We start from the raw sequence: 16,945 nt of genomic DNA, 5'->3' as shown, positions 1-16,945 counted from the left end.
CTGACTCGCCGAGTTCCCTGGCTGCTCATAGTCGCGATAAAGCGAGTCAACTCGTCGAGTCCCTTCGCAGACTCCTCGAGTTCTACCTTAAACTGGATCGAGACATAACGACTCAAATCGTCGAGTTCCTCTATGTACTCGACAAGTTCCTCTATCTGTTTGGGCCATCGTAATAGATTAAGCCCCTATACTTCAGATCTAGGTTCCTTGCTTCTCACATACACTGTAAACGTCCTTTTAAGGGTAAAGTTTCCAACCTTACCCACTAATACCCCCATAAGACGAGTTTGGCTCAAACCCTAAACCTTGGGTACATAGATCTTGGTCCAAAAGCCATAATACTCCAAACTAAAGCATACTAACATAGATCTAGGCCTTGGACACCATTTGATCACGTAAAGCTCCTAACTTTCCTTCCATGCATGGCCTTTTGGGGCTTAGTAGGCCAAAATAACACCTTAGAGCTTGCATGGGGGTTCCAATGGCATAAAGTTTGCACCTTTATGCCATAACAACCCTTAATGATTCTAGATCTGATGGTAAACCCACTTGGGACGTCCATGTCCCAATGATCATGTTTCTTGGACCAAAAACCCCATAAAGTGAAGATAATAAGATCTAAGAAAATAAAGCTTCTCTTGGAGTCCTCTAGCTTCTTCTTCTTCTAAAAGCTTCAAAACACAAAAAGTTCACTCAAAAATGGCTCACAAACTCACACAAAGATATAGGTTTTCATGGATTAGGGTTTGGGACTTGGAGGCTGTAAATGAGACAGAAGGGTGGGGATTAAGATGCTTAAATAGGGTGCAAAACCCCAAAATTAGGGTTTCATCCTGACATCCCCACTTGTCGAGTTGAGGCTCTCAACTCGTCGAGTAGGTGACTTTAGATCCCGCGTCCATTCTGATTTCTACTCGACGTGTTTGGGTTTTCCAACTCGTCGAGTAGCTCTACTAAAGTGAATAAATCATAAATAATACGTACCAGGAACCGGGCGTTACAGAATGCTAAGCGATGACTGTGAGATGAGTGTATGCTATATTTAGGACGTATATGCCTAAATAGACACGAGCACTAGCTTATTTAGGGAAGATGCCTGAATTGCTTATATGTGTTAAATGATTTATGGTATAAAATGTCTTATATGCTTTATGATGTTATCGTTTGATCAGATCTATGGCCTATTTCTGACCAGATCTGGAAATTTTATGTGCTCAGGTTTGTAAATGTTTAATGATGGTATTAGAACTGGCAGGTAACTTTTTAGAGTAATATGGAAGATTACGCGTCTAAACCTTCTCTATCTTAAATGTCTTGTCTCGAATAAATATTACAGTGTATGGAACGTCATGATAAGGACTCCTACCAGACTGAGTAAATAGAGGAAATAAGAAAGTTGATGATAGTGAATGATACCTATCGGAAGATACCGTAAGAGAGGTATCTTGCCTTTAGAATTCGTCTAATAAATAATATGTATAGTACTGGAGAAGTACACTTTATATTAGCAGAAAGAAAGATTTTTGGTACAATCCATGAAGTTATCCCATCATCTGGAATTTCCACCACCAAGTGAGTTGAAGCAATATTGATGATTGATGATAGTGAATGATAGCTATCGGAAGATACCGGAAGCACATGACTCGCACTTGGATCAGGGAAAGTCACAAGGTTAACAAGGTGCAAGTAATTGATTTTGTTTTGTTCGTATCTGTCGTTATCATTGTTTTGGTAATGACTAAGAAGATGATTGATATTCCGACCCTAGTGATCATATCAAATCGAGTCCGACTAATATAAGTATGTTACATGGTTCGAAGAACCAAGTTCGATGTAACATCCGACTTAAGCCAGAAGATTGAAGTGAAAGATAATCGAAGCGATCAATACAAGTATCACGGTTCTTGTTAATGTAAGAAACTTGTAGCTAGAAGTGTAGCATGCTAGAATGTGATTATATCACATTAGAACATGAAGGAAGGTATATTCCATTTTGGAATTTGGCTCTAAAAGACCCGAGTCTAAGCATTGCATCATACGATAAGAGATCCTTAGGACATGACCCATCGGTTTGTTACGATAATCGAAGTAAAGAACTTATCTTAAGTTAAGTCTGTTTAAGAAAGTGCAGGAGTCTCCAATAAAGATCGAGCTCATAACTCGAAGGTTATCATTGAAAGTCCAACATAGTACGAAGAGCGGGTGTAAGATTGAGCACCGCCAATAGTTAAGAAGTCCACGGGTTAGATACTCATTTGAAAGGACATAAGAATTATAGTTATTACCTAGGATGAAGAAAAGAAGTATGGAGTCATTATACAAGCCCTGTCTCGTTGATGATTCCGGGACGTAATCATCCTAATGGGGAGATAATTGTAACGACCGTAGATTCAGGCTGATCATTTTAGAGATAATAAGCGTTAAAAATGACTTTTTGATAGAACATTATTTAGAATAAATAATCCTAACCAAAGTATAGTATATGTCACAGGGATTTCGTACATATAAAGAACGCTGAAATCCGACATATAACGAAGAAGTTATGACTCGTCGAAGTTTTGCGACAAAACCGGCACGGCTTCGCGTATCGTAAAAAGTAAATTTTTGACAAAATAATTTTTAGCCTTAGCGATCTATAGAAATTCGTAGTATTTGTTAAACCGAGAGCGTGCATATAGAGAATGTCCAAATCTGACTTAATTTAAGGAAGTTATGAATTTTCTAAGACTTTGCATAGTAGTATACAACCCGGAAATTGAATTTTAGATCGATCAATTTTAGCCGACACAACCTAAACGAGAATCGAAGATCTCGTTATTAGGAGCTCAACGATATAAAGACAGTCGAAAATGGACGTCGGATGACAATGTTATGAATTTTTAACGGACTTTAACTATCTAAGCCTGTTAAAATATATAACTTTAAAAATAAATTCAAAACTAGCCGACAGAGTCTAAATGAAATTTGTAGATCCCGTCGATACCTACGAGTGGATATAAAGAACATCAAAAACAAATCTCATATGCGAAAGTTACGGATTTTAGAAGATAACTAGTTTTTGGAGTAACCAGCAAGTGACACGTGGTGTGAGCCATATCTTCTGACTGTCAAACCGAATCAGAATCTCATCATAGATCTGGAGCCTTGAAAATATGAGCTATATCTTCTGCCGATGATCGAGTGTCTCAAATAATCTCTGCTGGTTCATGCTCTAACAAAAATGGAGGATGTTCCAATGTCCATTCTATCCAGGGCGTATTCTTCCGCAAGCTACATCAAGGAGGAAAACAAGATTATATTCGATATCCACGATCAGAAAACATCAATCACCAAAGCCAGATTCTGTTCTCTCCTAGGGCTTCCTCAATTAGAAGATATGATCAACCCTGAAACGATATCCAATGCTGCTCTCTTGGAGATGTTTTATCAGATGGGGTACAAGGAGACTCTATCCACGCTCTCAAATTTCGCAAACCCAATCTACCCCCACAATGGAATGCTTTATTCACTCTTCTGTTCAAAGGGTTTTCTGAAAGGATTACAGGGTCAGACTGTGCTAGTAAGTTGTTCATGACTCTTCTTTATGGCCTCTATACAGGATTGAATATGGATTTTGGAGCTGCTCTCTAGGCTCAGGTGATACAAAGTACTCTATCAACAATTCGTCACAATGAGATATCTTGTGCAAGATTCTGATCCTTGATTATTCGCAGGGCTATTGTCAATCACAACATTCCGACGATGAAGGATGCTCTTGCTTTCTCTGTTTCAACTTTCCACACCACAGGGATAATCGTCGCAGATAACTCTAAATTCTCATTTATTGGATCTATACCAGAGGTCATGTGTCGTGATGTGCCTGCTTCAAGCAAAATTTTGGAATGGTTTCGTAAACTTACCCCTTCGGGGTTCCGTCCACTAACTCCAGAAATGCAAGCAACCATTGATGTTGCCGATAAACCAAAGAAGGGAGCAAGGGTTCTAAGAAAGGTGAGACGAAGACTGCTGCCAAAGAAGGTCCATATGGTGCTGCGAAACCTTCTCCTAAAAAGTGAAAGGCACCAGCAACATCTTCTACTTATGTTCCGAAAAGATGGAAACAACCTGCTCGCAAAAGAAAAACTCTTACACCATCTGCGAGTGAAGGATCATATTCTGAGACTGAATCCGACATTCGGATTGATGAAAATCAACATGTTCGTAATTAGGAGGAAGAGCCAGTTCGTAATGAGGAAGGAGAGCATGCTCGCAATGATGAGCCTCCAACTCGCAATGAAGAAGAGACTACGAATCTAGAGGTAAAAAAATCTTTCAATGACTCTGTTCCTTCCCCTCCTCCTTCACCAAAAACTAATTCAACCCCTATCACAATTGCACCCTGTCCACCTCTTGTTTCTTCATCTCAAACAACAAGTATTCCTCTCTCCACTCCCATCTTAACTGATTCAACTAAACCACCCATTTCTTCAACGAACCATGAAGTCACAGTCAACGTATCTGATACGGGGGCTAACACTTCAGTCTTCACCACCCATGTTTCTCCACTATTCGCAAAGATGATCCAGAAATGATTTTTTGGGGATGATGATGATGATGATGATGATGACCTTAGCGGATTCACATATAGTCCATTTCAGATAAGGATTGAAAGTGAAGATGAAGCCATAGTTATGAAAGGGCAGCTTAAGTCCCTTGATGAGAAAATAGACCAACTGCTTCTTGCCTCCAAGGCGTCCTCTTCTGAAGCTTACTCAAAAGCAAAGGTTGAGTCTTTGTTCGAACGAATCACGAAGGAACATGCAGAGAATGTTGCGAAAATGAACAGGGAAGTGTCCGAGTCTGCTGATGTCTACAAATCTACGACCGAAAAAGTCGATAAACTAATCTATGAAACAACCACTTTCATGGAGAATTACCGAACCACCTACAACAACAACACGACATCTGCGAATGAAGCTCTTCAGAACTTGGGTGCTATGTTCAAAACTGAGAAGACAAACTTAGAGAAGATTCGCACTGGCTTGCATCAGGATCATGCCTCATTTCAAACATCCCTCACCTCGCAAATTACAAAGCTTCAGGATGATTTGGCGATGGAAAGTAAGGTTATGGACGCTCTTGCCAGAAAAACAGAGAAGGTCAAGGTGTTAGATCTCAAGCTTCAACATTCTGAGAAACAGGTCAAGGATCTGGTATCTGAGTGGGCAGTTGTGCGAAGCTGCATTTCCGATGTCACTGGCTTGCTCTCAGATATCATTGAGACCAGGGACTCAATGATTTCTATCACTGTCCAGACGCACTTGGCTGACAAATTAAGCCCCGTATTAGCTATGTTGCACCTTCTGCAGGGTGTTTCTCCTTAAAGTTCTGATCAGAAACAAAGGGGAGAAGGTGTATCTAGAAATGATGAACCTCCCAAAATCCCTGCCAAGCCCATTGTCAAGAAAGAACCTAAGGGCAAGGAAAAATTGATTGAAGACGAGCCCATAATTGATGATGACAAAGACGAAGAGCCTGATGAAGCTGAACTTAAAAGGTGGAAGGCTCGTGATGCTGAGCTGAATGAAACTCAATGAATCGTCAAGGAGGCTGAGGAAAAGGAAAGGGCAGAAAAGGAAGCTTAGGCCACATTCAAAAGCAAAATGTTATTATTTCCGAAGTGGACCCTGAAGCGAATCCAACATGATATTGAGGAGTTGCCCAACCAGTATTGGTTGGATCCTGTTGCATCCTTTGATCGTCAAAATTCTCAGGATTCGCAGCTCGATCTTCCCATTACTCCAAAAGCTTTCAGGTTTCGTGAAGGTTGCGAATGCTCCTTTAATAGACAGTGGAGCTGATCAACTGCTGTTCTCCTTCTACTTGAAGCACATGAGGCCCCAATATGAAACTTGGATTGCGCACAAGATAGTTGCCGTGAAGGTCACTGGGCCAATCGAGACTGAAAGCTTCCCCAATGCGAAGTTCAAAGTAGCGAGAGGTTCGACTTGTCAAGCCTACAAATTCACCCTCGCATACTTGCCCTGTTTGAATCCTAATGACTGTATCGTGCATTACAACATGTTCCTGAGAGAGAAAGAGAAGTACGAACCTATTATGTCCCATCTCCAACTGATGCTCAAGTCTTATATTCAAGAAGTTGGATTGATGGATGTGGATATTGCTGCAGTTCTGAAGAAGAAGCCGACTATCGTTCCCAAGGAAGCTCCGAAAGACTTCGAGAAATTAAAGCCAGGGAAGATATACAAGGAAGGATGGTTCGTAGTGTACCAGTCTAGAGAACAAACAGGAGCTGACTTTTGCAAGTCTTACTTCTATCTCGAAGACAAACATCTGTACAATACTACCTGTATGGAATTTATATTGGACTTGATTACCAAATTCAAGGGCAACCACAAGGATGACGTCAAGTTCTTTTCAGATATGATTCTGTGGTATATCTAGGTTCGCAAGATGTTGCTATGCTTTATTCCCGAAATCTATGAAGTGCAGAAGCGAATCACTGGCTGATGGGCTATAGCCTCAATTGACGCAAAGGGGGAGATTGTTGAGTATTTAGTTGTTGCGTCATTAGGCTTTGTAATTAGTTTGTTTTGTAAATGGGTTGGGCTTGTCCTCCCGTATTTAATTCTAGGGTTAGAGTATATATGGTGCATGCATGCATCTTATTTTGGTTAACTCTTTTATTCGTCTTGTAACCCTAGCTCGCCTCTACAGTTGAAATTCTTCACCGAGTTCAGCTGAGGTGTGACTTTTAATCATTCAACATCTATTTGATTATTAATGTGTTATTTCCATACCTGTTTGAATCTTATCAATCTTTAAGATTTTAATCTCAACAGATCCGAGAGCATGGATTAGACATAGTCATTCATCCTTAATCAGAGAGTATGGAAAGGGCATAGTCATTTAGCATTTATCCGAGAGCATGGATTACACATAGTCATTCATCCCAAGTCCGAGAGTATGGAGTGGGCATAGTCATTTGTCATTGATCCAAGAGCTTAGATTTGACATACCTGATCCGGGAGTATGGATTAGGTAAAGCTGTTAATTTTTTATCTGAGAGTATGGATCGTGTCGTTGTGAGGATCGACGGGGTGGGGTAAAATTTCTTATATGAGGGGACATTGCATAATGCGAGTTCTATTATATATATACATATATATATATATATATATATATATATATATATATATATATATATATATATATATATATATATATATAATATAATATAATATAATACAATATTGTGGGATTGAAATCTCTATGTACTCACTAGGTTTCCCAACCTGACCCACTCAATTTATTGTATCACAGGTGACTATATGAAAGATACATTCTGCTGAGAGATTCAAGGAATATTAGGCCACTAGTTTAATTACTGTAAGGCTTGTAAGATTTCGTTATGCTTATGTTTCATTATTAACGATGACATGCTAATGTTTTAATATAAATAAAATACATTTCTTAGGAAATGATATGGTAATATAATTATCATGTTTTCTGGGAACAAATTCTGCAATACTACTTTTCAAAAAGGATTCTCTGATTTTTAAATAAGCATAAACGAATCGTCTTTTCTGGCCGTGAAATTGGGGATGTCACAGTTGGTATCAGAGTATTAGTTTAAGCGAACTAGGAATTTCAGAAAATTTCTAGACTTAAACTTTAAATGCTAAGTGATGATTATGAGATGAGTGTCTGCTATATTTAGGAAGTATATGCCTGAATAGACACGAGCACTAGCTTATTTAGGGAAGATGCCTAAATTGCTTTTATATGCTAAATGATTTATGCTATAAGATGCCTTATATGCTTTATGATGCTATCGCTTGATCAGATCTATGGCCTATTTCCGACCAGATCTGGAAATTTTATGTGCTCAGGTTTTTAATGTTTAATGATGGTATTAGAACTGACATGTTACTTTTCAGAGTAATAAGGAGGCTTACGCGTCTAAACCTTCTCTATCTTAAATTTCTCGTCTTGAATAACTATTACGGTGTATAGAACGTCATGATAAGGACTGGTACCCGACTGAGCAAATAGTGGAAATAAGAAAACTGATGATAGTGAATGATACCTATCGGAAGATACCGTAACAGAGGTATCTTGCCTTTAGAATTCGTCTAATAAATAATACGTCTAGTACTGGAGAAGTACACTTTAGATTAGCAGAAAGAAAGATTTTTGGTACAATCCATGAAGTTATCCCATCATCTGGCATTTCCACCACCAAGCGAGTTGAAGCAAAATTGATGATTGAAGATACGCATGGAAGAAGTCCTAGTAGAGTCTACAGAAAATTTTATGATTGTTTAGACACATTGGTATGTGTTAGAAATTGTTTTTGTGATAATGACTTGGTGAACTGAGAGGGAATACTTGGGACGAGTATGAGTAGGTGGGAAAGGTAGTAGAGGCCTATACTACCGGAAGCACAGGGCTCGCACTTTGATCAGGGAAAGTTACAAGGTTAACAATGCACTAGTAATTAATTTTGTTTTGTTCATACGTGTCGTTATCATCGTTTCGAAAATGACTAAGAAGATGATTGATATTCCGACCCTAGTAATCATATCAAATCGAGTCCAACTAATATAAGTATGTTACATGGTTCGAAGAACCAAGTTTGATGTAATATCCGACTTAAGCCAGAAGATTGAAGTGAAAGATAATCGAAGCGATCAATAGAAGTATCGCGATCCTTGTTAAACCAAGAGCATGCATATAGAGAATGTCCAAATCTGACGATGACATCCCAATGTTTTAATATAAATAAAATACATTTTTCGAAAATGATTTGATAATATCATTATCGTGTTTTCTGGGAACAAATTTCGCAATACTACTTTTCAAATAGGATACTCTGATTTTTAAATAAGAATAAATGAATCGGTCTTTTCTGACTGTGAAATTGGGGATGTCACAGTTTTGTAAACAATTATGGTTTTTGGTTGTTTTTGAAAAGTTAAAATTTATTGTGATTTTTGGGATGTAACATGGACGCTGATGAAAGGTAGAAGATATAAAGTTAAGGATGTTTAAATAGGGTCCAAACCCTAAATATTAGGGTTTGGGACTTATGCACGTACACCCAACGTACCAATCTGTACATGCAGCGTACTCAAGGTCTGCCTAATATTACGCAAATGCCATTGTGGGCCAATTTTGCAAGTAATTCACATCAAAGGGCTAAAATGCAATAAATTCTCATACTTAGGGTTTAAAATGGAAATACCTCAATATCAAGATGTTACATATGCGTTCAACGAAGTTTACCTAAGAGGGTGTCCATTTAGGGATGAGTGGACGAGGTGATTCTAGTACTTTTTTGAGAAGGAGTTGTTGTGGAAACAAACTTATCCCCTTTTACTATTGAGACACTTCCTTCGTGATGAGGCAAAAAAATGTATTTAGGTTTTCCTGACCCGACGGGAGGTCTTTTATCACCCTGGACTATTTAGAGTCCGTGGTGTGCAATATGATATGCCTTTTGGGTGTATGAGAGGGAATGGTTGAATCTTTTTGTTTCCTGTCTTTCTTCTTCTTCTTCTTCTTTGATATGTGGTTTCCTTTTGGAGGAGTTTTTTCGACTTCGGACCTAGAGGATTTCTGGATAGTTTGTCGAGGATGGTGTAGGACGTTCCGGTACTGGTTCATATGTATCCTTCATATGTTGGGAAAGAATAGATGAATCTCTTGGAAATAGATCCAGAAGAGCAGTGGGCGGACATTTGGTGGCTCCAAAGACAACTTAATCCGGAACAAAAATCCTTTTCATTTAACGAGTTTGAAACATATCCAAAGATTCATCAACATGAATCTTGGAGGGATTATAGAGTGATTCAAGGCAAACAGCTCATAATCTCGCCTGTCGAATCTCTATCTTTTTGGTGCCAATGTATTCCTTGAAATCGTTCCATAGACACGTTCGGCAGTCGACTGACCAGCTGATTGAAGTCATGCAATGCTTAGTTGATCAATTCCTCTAGTTTTCCTAGTAAGTCAACAAATGATCAGATGAACAAGAAAGTTCCATGTGACTAGAAGCTTTGACTTCTTGATTTGCTAGTGGTTTCAAGTGGTGTTTTATGGCATATTTCAAGAATTTTGCAGAAGACTTGAGTGGTCGAGGGTTTTTCATACCGTGATCCAATGACAGACCTAGCAAGACTAATGGATTCAAGGAAGCCGTGCTTGTTTAGGTTGCCAATATCATCATTGATCAGTTGGAATCTAATTTTATCAAGATTATCATCGACTTTAGCAGAGATATGTGCTTTTACCATATTGTCGAATGGAATATTGGTTACGGTGATGGTGAGTGGAACAAAAAGAGGACGGAATTTTAAGGCTTTGACCAGGGGAACAAGGAAAACATCATAAGGAGCGGTATCAAAAACTACTTGGAGATTGCATGAAAAACTCTTGAAGACTGGTTTTGACTATGATGAAGGTCTAGGGTTTATAGAGGGGTCCACCCTTAGAGAGTAAAAAACTTCTGAGATGAACATGTGTCTTTTATTTTGAAAAAAGATTGTAGTTTTGAAGAGAGGATGATTTGAACGATTAAATGTAATCAATTGTGATTTCGAAAGCAAGATTGTTTATAAGGACAATGATTCCAAAAAAGAATAAAATTGATTAAGAATTTAAGACAAATCATAAGAACTCTATTTATTTTACATTTCAACACCTGGAAACGACTTCTTCTGATGGGATGAACTAAGTAACACTTGAGGACAAATTTTTTCAAGAGAAGAAGGTTATATTAAACAAAAATTATATCTTTGGTTCGAAGAGAGAATCTGAGGACAAATTGATAGCACTAAAGTGAGAGTCACACCTTTACTTTCTCCTCCCACCACTCATACGATGCATCTATTATGTTTCTTGTCCCACCAATTCCGGTTTCAAAGGCTTATTAGGCGGTCATAAACCTTTCAATCTTATTTCATGTTGTCCCATTTATTTTTAAGTTGTTTTTTAAAAGATTTTGCCTGTTTTTTCCTTCATGTGTTTTCCTAAATTCTCCCACCCAACCTTGATGAAGTGAGTACCAGTTTTATGCCATTTTTTTTCTTTCTAAATTCAATCCTTCGCGTATTCTCGGTTACAATTACACTTCTATATATTTTGTAAAATAATGCTACTTATATGTTCTTACAAATTTATTTGTTCTTTACTCCGTTTTCAGATAGAAACTCCCAAATCTATAACATGCTTTTCTCACGTCTCAACTTAACACATAAGTGTTCTACGAATTTATCCAATCATGTTGACAAAACAACTAGATATATCTATTCGAATACACAAAAGTCGAATAAATCATCTCTTCAACTAAACATGTTAGCTACATCCATTGCTTTATCAAAATACTAAAGATCTCAAGATCAAATATTTTATTATTTTTATTCACCTCTCATCACACAATAACAAATCAATGCATAAGTAATCACTCGACTTTTTTCGTATTGTGATACAGTAAATAAAATTTGTGAATAATCAATATAAACAACACAATTATCTCTATCCCACAGTAGCTCCAGTGCTAAATCTTCACACAAGGCATTTCCACCTTCCATAGTAACTCTATTAATGATGTTGCTACATCAGAATTATTCTCTGTAAGTCGTTGAAAATGATCGATTAATCAAAGAAACTATGAATCTTATAACTTTCATGACAAATTCGATACTCAACTCGGTGTATTAAGCCCATGAAATCTTTTTTCGTCCAACATCATTATTAATATTTGTAACACCTATAATGGTTGCAAAAGAAATCTTTGGACTATCACAACCAATAATTGTGTTTGTTAGTATCCTAACTCTTAATTCAACTTTATAAGGAACAACGTTCATTAATTAAAGATCAAATACATCTTTAATTCTCAACAAGAATATCGATCATCTAATGATATCTTTGTCAACTTTCAATAATTAACGCACATACGTTTTAACTTATCCGTCTTTCTTACAACAATATAAGTGTACCCCTAGAAGACGATTGGGTTTAAATAAATTATAACCCACCCACTCTTGTATTGGTGTAGTGTACAAACAATAGAATCAACTTCTACATTGATCAACTTTTTCGCTTGAGTAGTAATCCGATAAGTTTATCGAAAAGTACATTAAGATCTCTTTTTACAATTTTTATATCTTTCACTAATAAGTTCCTTAATTCTATTTGTGCTACCAAATATACCCCTTTTACTAGCCTCAACTCAAGTTTTTAGCCATAGGATTTATAGTATTTCCATATAACACCATTTATCCTACACTAATACCTAGTATTTTTTAAAACTTCAATTGCAATAATATCTTTATCAAAACTAATTTAGGCGTTATCTCCAATAGTTAATCCACTGTCACCATTATATTTGGCCTTTTACAGTAGTGATATATTTCAAATCGAAAGGGAAACGATCCCCTTGATTTCAATCTAACACCTCTGTTTTTTCTCTTCATTCATAACATTACTTCTCTAAGTCAAGTCCATCACAATACTCTCGAACAAGAAAGTCAAAAGAGAGGTTTGTTTTTGTGTTTAAATTAGTGGTCAATTTCTAGAAGGTTTTACCGTACATGACAATTGTTATACAACTAGATAAGTGTACCCAGTAGTATAAGAATATAGCTATGGTAAGATTGGGTTGTCGAAGTCAGGGGTAAAATGTATGATTTATTAAAGATTTATAAATTTTAATTAAACTAAGAATAATTAATTAAGTAGGGATCAATTTTGTTTGAATAAAACCAAAAAAACTAGATAAAACGAAACAAAACTAAAGAATTGATTTGAAAACAATAATAAAAAGATAACTTCTCCTGTTCCGGCACACGTCATTCATAAATCTTTGGATTCTATGGAATTCGGGAAGTTCTTGATGTAAATAGAATGCATATTAGACTTTAGGGAGTGGATCATGTCATGTCATGACGACACGTTAGCTTTGAAGCCACAGACTATTTGTCATGTCCTATTTGTTATGTCATTTACATATCATTTTGTCATACAACATAAATGACATGCCATTTCGAGAGGTGAGTAACTTGGTAAAATAAAAGAACAAAGAAATAAAGAAAACAAAAAAAAAATAAATCTCTCTCTCTCTCTCTCTCTCTCTCTCTCTCTCTCTCTCTCTCTCTCTCTCTCTCTCTCTCTCTCTCTCTCTCTCTCTCTCTCTCTCTCTCTCTCTCTCTCTCTCTCTCTCTCTCTCCTGCACAAACATGCAATTTACATTTGCCATTTTGTCATGCCATGTTTGAGGGGTAGTGTATGCAACCCACGCCATGCAAATGGCAAGCAAATGCCACCCCCACTCCCCCAATCCTTTTAAGTATATTTATGGTGCAATTTAACTTTGGCGTCCGATTTTTACCCAAGTTGGAATCATGAGGAGATGAATCTGCCTTGTATCGAACCCTTTTCCAAGACTCCCCCCCCCCCCTTCGTGTCGTACTCATGGCAATAGCCGATCAAACTGATGTAGTCACACTGTGGGAATATTCAAATTTCTCCCCTCCCCGACGTCTAATGTAACTGTAGGGTTTAGTCAGAATTCGCTATAGTAGCCATTATAGTCTCTATAGCCGTCGTAGGGTTTAGCCGGAAGTTGCCATTGTCACTATAGTCGTCGTAGTGGCCTTAGTAGTCGTTGTAGTTGTATCTTCCCATCTCTACGTGAAATAATTAATTAAAAGAAAACATATATATGACATTTAAAATAATAAAACAAATAAACTAATAAACAATGATTATTGTAAGTGGTTTATATTCGAGTATCATGCATTTCGACCATTTTTCATCGACTGGCACACATGCATGTATATACATACATGTCTATGTGTGTATGTTTCTTTTGTTTAGACTAGAAGAAAAGTTCATTTTCTCCTTCCTTCATGATATTTCTATCATTTCATTTTCGTTCTTGTGTAAACATGCATACTTAATATTGAAGAACCTGATACGTTAAATGTTTTTTTTTTTTCTGGAAAAACTACGCACAAAATTGTACCGGTGGTCACAAACATTACCAGGTAGTAACTACGCAACTTATCTGACTTATTTAAAGTATATTCTAGATGTTAGACACGATCACTTATGCAAGTTAAAAAAAGGGCAAATCGCATAGCAGTCTATGTCAGCCCACCCCAAGTTTTATATGGAAGGTTAATCGTGAAACACTAGTGATATTTTGGACTTGCCAACATTTGAACCATTGACCTTCCGCTGAGAATTCTGCACCTTAACCGATAAGCTCCCATCGAGGAGGCAAAAAAGTGTTATCCACCTCAACCGATAAGCTTCCATTGGGGGGCAAAAAAAAGTTAAATGATCTAAGTGAATTAAATTGATTTGATTGGATTGAAATAAATTACTTCGACAATCCCAAAAGTTTTATGATGTGAATGTTTACGTAATGTGTATAGTTGATGAATATCATACGTAATCGAAATATGCCCTAAAAAGGAAAAGTTTTAATTTAACGGTACGAAGTCAGCGTAGTAGTATTTGAGTTGTGATGCACCTTGCCCACAAAGAATCGCAACTTCAAAGTTAGATCTATTATGAATAATTCAAAGATGAATTTTCATATTCTTATATCATCTTTCTAATATATTTGATATTTGGTATTTTGTTTTGTTTTATACGTTGAAACAATAATTCCAACAATTGCATCGATATTCATAAAATTGAGCATATGATATCGGATAATTAAAATAAATAATATCATTTTAGCGTATGGTTATAATTAATGAATTAAAGTAAATAATATCATTTTTGGAATTAATGGAAATTACCATAATAGAAAATAAATTGTTTCCTAAAATTTATTTCTACAAATATTCATACGCACTAAAATCAAGAGATTTGTTACCATTTTTCCATCTCATCAAATTATATTTGATATCCCCAAACTACCTTTAATGAAACAATTAAAAAAAAATCACATATAAATCCCCATTGCGTCTCTAACGTCTCCAAGCCCCTCTTCTCATAAAATTAAGCATATGATTATGGATAATTAAAATAAGAGAAATTAAATAATTCTTAGAAATCTTTTTAGGAAATTAAATAGTGACATGTGTAACATTTAATAAAATTTAATGATATTTTATTATAATAATATGATACATGTCATTATTTAAATGGATTTAAATGGATAGAAGTATTGGTAGCAAAAAAAATATATTTAATTTCTCTTCAACTTGCAATCAGGGTCATATTGGTAGAATGGGTGTTACACATATAACACACATATATTCCAAGCACGTGTAAATAACAACTTTCCATTAGAGAAAAACACAAGAACTAGGATAAGTTATTGCATGGGTAAATTTTCGAAAAGTGGTATGCATGTGTACATGACACAAATCAAACACTTTCGAAAAAACATAACAAAATGTAAAATATTTCGATATTTATTAGTTTTTCTATAATGAAATCAAAATGAAAAAGAAAAATCTTTTAGGGTGTTCTTGATTGACGAAAATAACAAAAAGATAGATAATCTTTTGAGATTATAATATTTGAAAAAAATATATATATAAAGAAAAAAAGTAGTCTTTTTGTATTTTAAAATTTTAACAATAAATCACATAAAACAAATGAAGCATAACAAATTTGATTTTAGTAAAAGAAATATGCTAGAATTATAGAGAGGCAAAATCTTTTAGTAATTTTGTGATTTTTTTAATAAACGATAAAAAGTAAGAATATACTTTTGTGATACGTTTTTTAATAAAATTCGAAATTGTTTCTGAAAATTAGTTAAACGACCACGTCAAAATAAGTCATGATCCCCTTATTATACTATGTTTCTTATTTAGATATTCAAGACTATGATAAAAGTTCTCTAAACAAGATTTTTCAACAGTTCTATAAAACCATAATTCTAATAGTATTTTGAACATATGACCAATATTGTACCCAAATAATAAAATGTGTGCAAAACTTCTAGAATTGTATATTTCAAAAATATCGTTTGGAGTTATTAAGATTTCACATGTAATCCTCAAAGAAACTAAACTACATTTCAACATTATCTCATGCATCAACTACCATTTAGCTCATGAGATTTGTTTGCAGGATTGCAACAAATTTATTTACCATAATCATATGAACCACAAATTTCTTTTTTGAATTGCAACTAAATTAAATCGAAGTGTGACTTATAGAATTTCCCATATGAATTGTTTCACTATTGTGACAAATTAAGCCGTATTGAGACTTATAGAATGTGAAGAACCATGAAATGCCATAAATTAATGAATAAATCAATGGACTATCATTGTAAGATCAAAGATTTGAGATTTGCATATTGCATGTATTCATTTCTTCCGGTATAATCTTTAAGTACGAAATGCCCCGTATTATCAATCCAAATTTTATATTCGTAAACAATCAAAAATTAAAAATAAAATGAAAAGATGAATAGATGTACGATTTAATGATCATTGACAAGGAATCACAAAATAATGAATGATTTTAGACATATTTGTCACTGTATCTTTAAAAACTTCGAATATTAAAATATTAATTTTGAGGAAATCATTGATTGCTACCGTGTCTCATTTTGCAAAGAGAATTATTGAAAATAATCATAAATGTCTAGATAAAAAAAAAATTACATTTATTACATATATTTATTTATTAAGGTGATCTAAAAAAGTTTCGAAAATATTCAAAAGTTTCAAATATCATTTAAAAGTAAAAATGAATGAAACATAAAAAGAATAAAAGAAACATAAGGGAGAGAAGAAAAAAATTATCAAAGCTTCGTAAATGAACAGTAAATTTGAAAGAATACAAGAAGTGATATTTCAAAAAAGAACTTATCTGATTTGCATCTGCATTATACCTGCATCTGCATTATACCAAGCCCATTAAAAAGTCAAAGAAAGGTTGTTCCATCGAGAAATGTATC

Source organism: Lactuca virosa, chromosome 4 (assembly GCF_052849685.1).
Source record: "Lactuca virosa cultivar CGN04683 chromosome 4, Lactuca_virosa_CGN04683_v6, whole genome shotgun sequence".
NCBI classification, from domain to species: Eukaryota; Viridiplantae; Streptophyta; class Magnoliopsida; order Asterales; family Asteraceae; genus Lactuca; species Lactuca virosa.
This window is presented reverse-complemented; position numbering follows the sequence as displayed.